General features: G+C 46.1%; 1 pseudogene; it reads left to right on the top strand.

Moving 5' to 3' along the window:
- The first annotated feature begins 2,677 nt into the window (after window positions 1-2,677).
- On the top strand, window positions 2,678-4,350 carry LOC101617232 (annotated as a pseudogene).
- Window positions 4,351-9,222: the final 4,872 nt, after the last annotated feature.

Raw genomic sequence — 9,222 nt, 5'->3', positions numbered from 1 at the left:
ATATTTAATTTCCTGGAGTAGATAACTTACTGCAGATATGTTTTTAGGAAATACACACTGAAATATTAAAGGACAAAGGGGCATGATGTTCACTAACCATCCCAAATCATTAAAAACAATAACTGTGTGTGTGTGTGTGTGTGTGTATAATGACAGAGAAATAACACAATAAATAATGAAAAACACACCCAGGGCTAGGGAAATGGCTCAGCTGTTAAAGGCACCTACTTGTAAAGCCAGCTGGCCAGTATTCAATTCCCAGCACTCACATAAAGATGCAAAAAGTGGGAATTGCAAATGACATTTGTTTGAGATGGCAAGAGACTCTGTTGTGCACATGCTCATGGCACACACACACACACATGAAAAAAGTTTTAATTTAAAATGTACTCAAATGTTACAATTGATTATATGAGTATAGGGAGTGTGAATGTTGTAAAATTCTTGTGACTTTCTTTGTTTCTTTTTCTTTTTTTAATAGTGTATTTATTTATTTGCAAGCAGAGAGAATGGGTATGTCAGGGCCTCTATCTACTACTGCAAACCAACTCCAGATGCATGTGCCACTTTGTGTATCTGACTTTATGTGGGTATTAGGGAGTCAAACTGGGGTTGTTAGGCTTTGTAGGCCAGCTCCTTAACCACTGAGACATCTCTCCAGCCCCACCTTTTTCTCTTCTTTTTTAAAACTTTATCTTTATTAGTGTATTTGAGAGAGAGAAAGAGGTAGAGAGAGGGAGAGAGAGAATGGGCAGGCCAGGACCTCCAGCCACTGCAAACAAACTCCAGATGCATGCGGCCCCTTGTGTATCTATCTGGCTTATGTGAGCCCTGGAGAGTCAAACCGGGGTCGGTTGGCTTTGTAGGCAAACGCCTTAACCACTAAGCCATCTCTCTAGCCCTTTAAAAAAAAAAAAAATTTTAGGCCAGGTGTGGTGGCACATGCCTTTAATCCCAGCACTTGGGAGGCAGAGGTAGGAAGATTGCCATGAGTTCAAGGCCTCCCTGAGACAATCACCTTTTCCTTCTGAGACAAGAGCTCATGTAGCTCAAACTGGCCTCAAACCTGCTATGTCGTTAAGGCTGATTGTGAACTTCTGATCTTCCTACTCAGCCTCCTGAGCTGCTTGTGACTTTCTTATATGTTTGAAATTAGAAAAACTTGCTGGGTATGGTGGCACACACCTGTAATCCCAGCACTTGGGAGATAGAGGCACAAGGAATAGGAATTGAAGGCCCACCACACCCACAGAGCAAGACCAGCCTGGGATATAATGAGATCCCCAAAAAGCTCAGAGGGAACAAAATGAAAAAGTTTATATTTTTATATTGTTTAACTCCAAAATAGTGCCAGGCATGGTGGTTCATACCTACATTCCCAGCATTTGGAAGGCTGAGTCTGAGTCTAGCCTAGACTACACAGTATTATGCTGGCCAGGGCTACATAGAGCATATGTGAGAAAAATAAAAGAAATAGATAAATGGATAAAAAATGCAGTCATTTCTTTAGTACTCTTCTAAAGTTCTATCAGGAACTCTTTAATTTTTTTTTTTAAGGCCGGGTGTGGTGGCCATGCCTTTAATCCCAGCGCTGGGAGGCAGAAGTAGGAGGATCGCTGTGAATTTGAGGCACCCTGACTACATAGTAACTTCCAGGTCAGCCTGGGCTAGAGTGAGACCCTATCTTGAAAATCAAAAAGCAAAAACAACAATAAATTTAAAATATTTTTATTTACTTATTTGAGAAAGAGAAAAATAGGCAGAGAGAGAGAGAGAGAGAGAGAATGAATATGGATGTGCCTCCAGATGTGTATGCCCCTTGTGCATCTGGTTTACATGTGTCCTGGGGAATTAAACCTGGTCCTTTGGCTTTTCAGGCAAGTGCCTTAACCACTAAGCCATCTCTCCAGCCCTAATGTTTTTGTTTGTTTGTTTGTTTTTGTTTTTTGAGGTAGGGTCTCACTCTAGCTCAGGCTGACCTGGAATTCACTATGTAGTCCCAGGGTGGCCTTGAACTCATGGTGACCCTCCTACTTCTGCTTTTGGAGTGCTGGGATTAAAGGCGTGCACCACCATGCCCCATTTAGATCCTAAAATTTTTTTTTTAATGTTTTTACTGGGCTAGTGAGATGCCCAAGGACCCATGTTTGACTCTTCAGACGCACAAGGTGACACATGTGTACAAGGTTGCACATGTACACATGTCTGGAGTTCAATTGCAATGGTTGCAGGCCCTGGCATGCCAATTCTCTCTCTCATAAAAAAAAATTACAAAACTTTTTTTATTTATTTGCAAGCAGAGATAGAAGTGAGATGGGCAGAGAATGGGCACAGACCTGTAATCCAATCACACCACTGGGGGAGACAGACAGAAGAAGTAGGAGTTCAAGGTCATCCTGTGGCACATAGAGAGATCTCCCTCTAGGTCAGTGTGGGCTCTGTGAAACCCTGACAATACCCCTCCCTCCACCAAGAAGGAGGAGGAGCTACTGAGGGAGTGCGGGCTTACAGAAGCAGCTCCTAGAGTTCTGGAAACTTGGTCTTATTTTAAGGGATCACTGTTTAATGCTGAAGTTCTGGGAATCCTGATTCCCCCATAGCAGAACATTTGTCTGCTTAGGTCTGGTTTGGAGCTCAGTGGGCATGCAATTAAAAGTTCATAAGGCCAGATGTGGTGATGAACACCCATGATCCCAGCACTAAGGAGTGTGAGGCAGGAGAATTGTCATGAACTCAAGACCAGCCTGGGCTATATAGTGATTTCAAGGCTAGCCTGGGCTACACAGCAAGATCGTATCTTAATAAATAAACAACTAGGGTTGGAGAGATCAGTGGATGAAGGTGCTTACTTGCAAAGCTTGACAGCTGGGGTTTCCAAGTACCCACATAAGCCAGATGTGGCACACCTGTTCCATCACCTCCCCATGCTTGCAAATAAATTAAAAAATATTTTGACTGTTTTTAAAAATTTATTTTCAGGGAGACAGAGAGAGAGAATGGGTGCGCCAGGGCCTCCAACAAATGAACTTCAGATGCATGTGCCACTTTGTGCATCTGGTGTTATGTGGGTACTGGGGAATTGAACCCAGTCATTAGGCTTTGCAGGCAAGCGCCTTAACTGCTGAGCCATCTCTCCAGCCTAAATTAAAAAATATTAAAAAAATAAATAAATAATGAGAGATGGCTCAGCAGTTAAGGCGCTTGCCTGCAAAGCCTAACTCCCAATATCAATTCCCCAGTAACCATGTACAACCAAATACACAAGATGGCCCATGCATCTGGAGTCCATTTGCATTCGCGGAAGGCCCTAGCACCTGCCCATTCTCTGTCTCTTTGCTCCCTTTCTGCTTGCAAATCAATCAACCGATAAAAATATTTACTAAAAAATAAATAAGGGAGAGAGGACCCCAGAGAGCTCTGAGCAGGCCCACCGCAGCCGCCATCCTAGTTACCATCACACCCCGGGAGGAGCCGCAGCTGCCGCAGCGGGCCCGGGTTACAGCCGACCTGGGGGCTGCCCTCCTCGGCCGCCCCGCCGCCGCCCACACCAAGCCTGGCACCACCTGCGGCGGCGCAGGGAGCGGCGGCCAAGCAGGTCCTCGCAACGACGGTTTTGGGAACAGTAGGATGGATAATGTAAGGAATGGTTTCATCACCAGGAATGGCACCAAGGAAGACGTGTTTGTACACCACACTGCCACAAAGAGGAATCGCGCCAGCCAGTACCTTCGCGGTGCGGGAGACGCTGCTCGGACTGCGCGGTGGATGTGGCTGCAGGAGGAGCCAACGTTCCAGGGCCGGGTGGAGCTCCGGGTCAGGGCAGTCGAAAAATACGCAGGAGACCCGAACCCCGATAGAAGCTGTGCACGCCGTGGAATCCCCCCTCCACGTCATTACCTGCAGAATTACCAGGAAAGTGAGCGCGGAGAAAAGAAGGCAGGATGGGAGAGCGCTCCTGCAGGCCAGGCCCTTCAACAGCGCAGGGAGGTTCGCGCCTTGCTGCGCCACCGAGGAGCCCCAGGGCGCGGGCCGCAGTATCCCAGCTGCTGTCCGGGGCGCAGTGATGGACGGCGCTGACAACCAGGGTGCGGGAGAGCACGGTAGACCCGGGAGACAGTGTATGTATGGGGACGACTGACCACGACTCCGCAGGGCTCCTCCTTGCCAGAGACAGCCCAGAGGGGATGGCAGTGAAGAGGACGGGAAAATCCAGGAGGTGACACCCAAGGTCAGCAGCCACCTCAGCGTCGTACCGCCGCAACCTCAGCCACCTACGCAGACGCCCAGAGAACCCTAAACCACAAGATGCCAAAGAGAAAAGCAGCCCATCCACTCGCCGAAAATTCGTCTGATCCCCCTTCCCCCCCACCAGGAGCAGAGCGGAGCTGAATGAATGCCGGTCTATTATCTTGTTTGTTTTTTTGGTTTTTCGAGGTAGGGTCTTACTGTAGCCCAGGCTGACCTGGAAGTCGCTCTGTAGTCTCAGGGTGGCCTCGAACTCGTGGCGATCCTCCTACCTCTGCCCCCGAGTGTTGGGATTAAAGGCTTGCACCACCACGCCTGACTGGCCTACTATCTTTACTATCCAACAAGAAGAAATGAATAGGAAATACCAGCAATAAGAAATGAACAAAAGATTGGAGCTGAAGACCTTAGGTGTTTGCTTTTTGTCCCTTGACCAGATAAACTTTAACTATCTGCACTGCCTATGCAGCATGGAGTTTTTATTATTTTTACCTAATGATATCTCTTTTTGGTAATAACAAACTTTTTTTTTTTTTAAAAAATGGTTTTTCTCAATCCACCTTTGAAAGTTTTTAAATTGTTTCATATTTGGCCAACTTGAGATTTTTAAGAACTTCATTTTTATTTTGCAATGAAGTTTACGACTTGATTTTTAAGAAAGTCAACAAGGGGCTGGAGAGATGGCTTACTGGTTAAGGGCCTGTCTGCAAAGCCAAAGGACCTCAGTTCGATTCCCCAGGACCCACTTAAGCCAGATGCACAAGGTGGCGCATGTGTCTGGAGTTCATTTGCAGTGGTGGAAGCCCTGGTGTGCCCATTCTACCTGTCTCTCTGCTTCTTTCAAATAAGTAAATGTATCTTTTTTAAAAAAAGTAACAAACTGCAAGCACCTGTTAATAAAAGTCTTAAATAATGCCTTTATGTAAATAAATAAACAAGGCCAGGGGTGGTGGTGCATGCACACCTTTAATCCCAGCACTCAGGAGGCAGAGATAGGAGGCAGAGATAGGAGGATTCCAAGGCCATCCTGAGACTACATAGTGCAACTTAAAAAAAAAAATAAAAAATATGGGCTGGAGAGATGGCTTAGTGGTTAAGCGCTTGCCTGTGAAGCCTAAGGACCCTGGTTCGAGGCTCGATTCCCCAAGACCCACGTTAGCCAGAGGCACAAGGGGGTGCACACATCTGGAGTTCGTTTGCAGTGGCTGGAGGCCCTGGTGCACCCACTCTCCTCTCTCTCTCTGCCTCTTTCTCTCTCTGTCTGTCACTTTCAAATAAAGAAATAAATAATTTAAAAAAATAAAAATAACAAATGATGGAAGGTGGAGAAGAAAATACATCCTGGTCTTCAGTGCTATCTCCCTTCTTCCCAGCTCCTCTCACCCATCATTCACAAAGAAAGGATTACACCATGAAGTTGACAAGGAGCTCAAGGTGTGTCTGTTGGGGTTCCCTGGGCAGCATGAGTAACTCCAGGGTGAGCCAAGGACCCCTACATGGGAAGGAGTCCCAGCCTTGATGTCAAAGTTACAGAGTTTCAAGTTAGAAGAGCCCCAGAGGTGGCAGGACACCCCATTCCACTGAGAGAGCAGGATGCTGGAGCGCGGGGAGAAGACAAGTTCTGAGCCAGGTCACACAGGCCGAACCCAGACCTTCCCCTCGGGAGTCTCTGCACCTCACATGTGGAGGTGGCCAGACTGCAGAAGCAGGACGTGATCTCCACACAAGGAAGCCTGCCTTTGTTCCAGCTACCTAGGAACTGGAAGCTCTCCTCTACCTCACAGCAAAGAACACACAGCTATCATTTGCCGAATGCAGCAGAGAGGACATAAAGACTCCAACATCCTTGTTCTCATCTCTGACTTCGGTCTGTCTGGAGAAGTCTTCTAGATCTTGGAGCTGGAATGGACACAGGAAAACAGTGGGCAGTCACACTTTGTGGCTTGAGTCCCTCACATTGGAACCAGGCTCCCTGAGGTGGTTAGGGGCTGACAGGTGGGGAGTACCCTTCTTGCCCTTCTCCTCACTGTACCTGTTCCCCTCAGCCACCTTGGCTGGGGCAGCCTGGTCAGGTGACTGGCTGGAATGCTGGAGTTTCCAGAGCTCCATCTGGCTGTTCTGCACTTGCTCAGGACAATTTCTGAATCTTCATTCACTGCCTCATAAACAGAGGTGATAAAGCTTGCTCCATAAGGTTTTTAAAAATATTTTATTTTTATTTATTTATTAGAGAGAGATGGAAACACCCGGGCCTCCAGCCACTGCAAATGAACGCCAGGTGCGTGTGTCACCATGTTCATCTGGCTTATGTGGGTTCAGGGGAATTGAACCTGGGTCCTTAGACTTCACAGGCAAGTGCCTAAACTGCTAAGTCGTCTCTCCAGCCCCTTATAAAGATTTTTTTTTTTTTTCCAGTTTTTCAAGGCAGGATCTCACTCTTTTTCAGGCTGACCTGGAATTCACTATGTAGTCTCGAGACAGGCTGGCCTCAAATTCATGGTGATCCTCCTATCTCTTCCTCCCAAGTGCTGGGATTAAAGACGTGCACCACCACACCCGGCTTCCTTATAAAGATTTTTGAAGGTTAAATGAGAAACGTCTGTGAAATGCTCACCCGAATGCATGGTATAGCCCAAGTGTCATCCATGAAACCCAAACTAACATATCTTAGAGGGGTGATTCTGTGACCTTGGCCTTTCTTTGGCTGGTCCAGAGTTAATAAATTAAAAATGCCCATGCTGTCAAACCTCATTTGGATACAATTTTGTGTTGTTTCATATTAGTTGAGAACTGGTCAGGAAAAGTGGGGAGTGACCCTCTTCAGTTCCTGCTCAGGCTAGTGCCAAGTTCATCCCAGAATTTGAGGCACCACTGGCTGATAATAGCCCAAGGAGGCTCCCTACAAGCAGGAAAAGGGACTTAGGGCTGAAAACATTGGGTTTTGTCCACAAGGGCCCACCAGCTCGCCACTTCTGCACATTGTTTGGGAAACTGTGGGGAAAGGATCTTTGTAAAGGACTTGCATCCTTTACCTGGGATTATTTCTCTTCATCTTGAGATGGAACGCTACCGATTCTCGAAAGAAAAAAAACCAAAAACCAAACAAATAACCCTCCCCCACAAGATCAGGGTTCTTTAGAGTAACCGAACCAATAGAATGAATTGTATTAAAAGGAAATTTGTTGGATTAGTTTACAGCAGTCCAACAATAGCAGTTTGCAGATCCAAGAGTCAAGGAATCTGGTAGCTGCTCAGGCCAGGAGGCTGGATGTCTCAGCAGTCCCAATGCGACCCTGAGGGCCTGGGGGCGTCCTAGAGAGACGCTGCTCTTCAGTCCACGCTGGTCTTCAATCCACATTGGACTTCAGTCCATGATGGTCTTCAGTCCGCGCTGCTCTTCAGTCCGCACTGGAAGGCACTTTTCTTTTCTCCCGGAGCTTACTTGGATAAAGCTCCCCTCAGAGAGGGATCACCCACTTCTGGGGGAAGGACTTCCTCCTTCAGTTAATCCTTCCTAGAAGCAACTACAGACACCCACACAAGAGGAATTCAACTTGACAACAAAACTTAACTATCACAACGACCAAAAATAAAATCTGGTAGTAAAATTGCTGTGGGATTGTCAAAGAAAATTTAAACATAAGGAAATCCTCTATGAAACTTGTTATCACAGTATGGATAAGTGTGGGAATGCTAGTGAGAATGTTCAGCTTCCTTAACAGGCTGATGCGCCCCTTACCACGCGATTTGCATATTGGATTCTTGGAAACAGTGGAGTCGTTATAAGCAGCATTTTGCTTGAAAATGATATTTTTGTTTTTAAAAATATTATTTATTTATTATTTGGGAGAAAGAGGCAGAGAGAAAGCGGGGGGTGGGGAGGGAGGGTGCACCAGGGCCTCCAGCCATTGCAAACGAACTCCAGATGCATGTGCCCCCTTATGCATCTGGCTTATGTGGGTCTTGGAGAATTGAACTGGGATCCTTTGGTTTTGCAGGCAAACACCTAAACCTTAACTGCTAAGCCATCTCTCCAGCCTTTTTTTTTTTTTTTTTTTTTTTTTTGAGGCAGGGTCTCACTGTAGTCCAGACTGATCTGAAACTCACCATGTAGTATAGGTTCGCCTTAAATTCACAGTGATCCTCCCACCTCAGCCTCCACAACTGGCTAGAAATACTATTTTCTGCAATATCTATGAGCCATTCAACATCTTGGTTTGTTTTGTTTTGCTTTAAGGCAGAGTCTTACTCTTTTTGTTTTGTTTTGTTTTGGTTTTTTGAAGTAGGGTCTCACTGTAGCCCAGGCTGACCTGGAATTCACTATGTGGTCTCAGGGTGGCCTTGAACTCATGGTGATCTGCCTACCTCTGCCTCCCAAGTGCTGGGACAAAAGGCACGCACCACCACGCCTGACAAGAGTCTTACTCTTTAGTTCAGCTGGCCTGAAGCTCAATATATAGCCCAGACTGGCCTCAAATTTATGGTAATCCTCCTGCCTCAACCTTCACAATACTGACATGTGTCACACACCCATCTCAAAGATACTTTGTATACATTAGATTTTAATGTATAGAATTTTGTTGTTGTTGTTTTGAGGAAGGGATTCACTATAGCCCAAGCTGACCTGGAATTCTCTATGTATTCTCAGGGTGGCCTTGAACTCATGGCAAGTCTCCTACCTCTGCCTCCCCAGTGCTAGGATTAAAGGCGTGCACCACCACACCCCAACCATAGAATTTTGTGTGTGTGTGTCCATGCTGGAAACCAAACTTAGAGCTCGGTGCATAGTAGGCAAGTAATTCATCCTTCTTTGCCTTCCATTCAAATTATTATTCTAACCTAGGAAAGCTATTTAGAACTGGATAATTGGAGAAAGTATTTGTCTCTTTAAGGTTCTAAAATTTTACTATATTGAGGGGCTGAGAGCCATCACTTTGCTTTGAAAACAGATTTTTCTACTCTACAGTTCTAAGAAGT

The sequence above is a fragment of the Jaculus jaculus genome, chromosome 16 (genome assembly GCF_020740685.1).
Source record: "Jaculus jaculus isolate mJacJac1 chromosome 16, mJacJac1.mat.Y.cur, whole genome shotgun sequence".
Taxonomy (NCBI): Eukaryota; Metazoa; Chordata; class Mammalia; order Rodentia; family Dipodidae; genus Jaculus; species Jaculus jaculus.
Note: the sequence above shows the minus strand (reverse complement) of the source record. Positions and strands in the feature narration are given on the sequence as shown.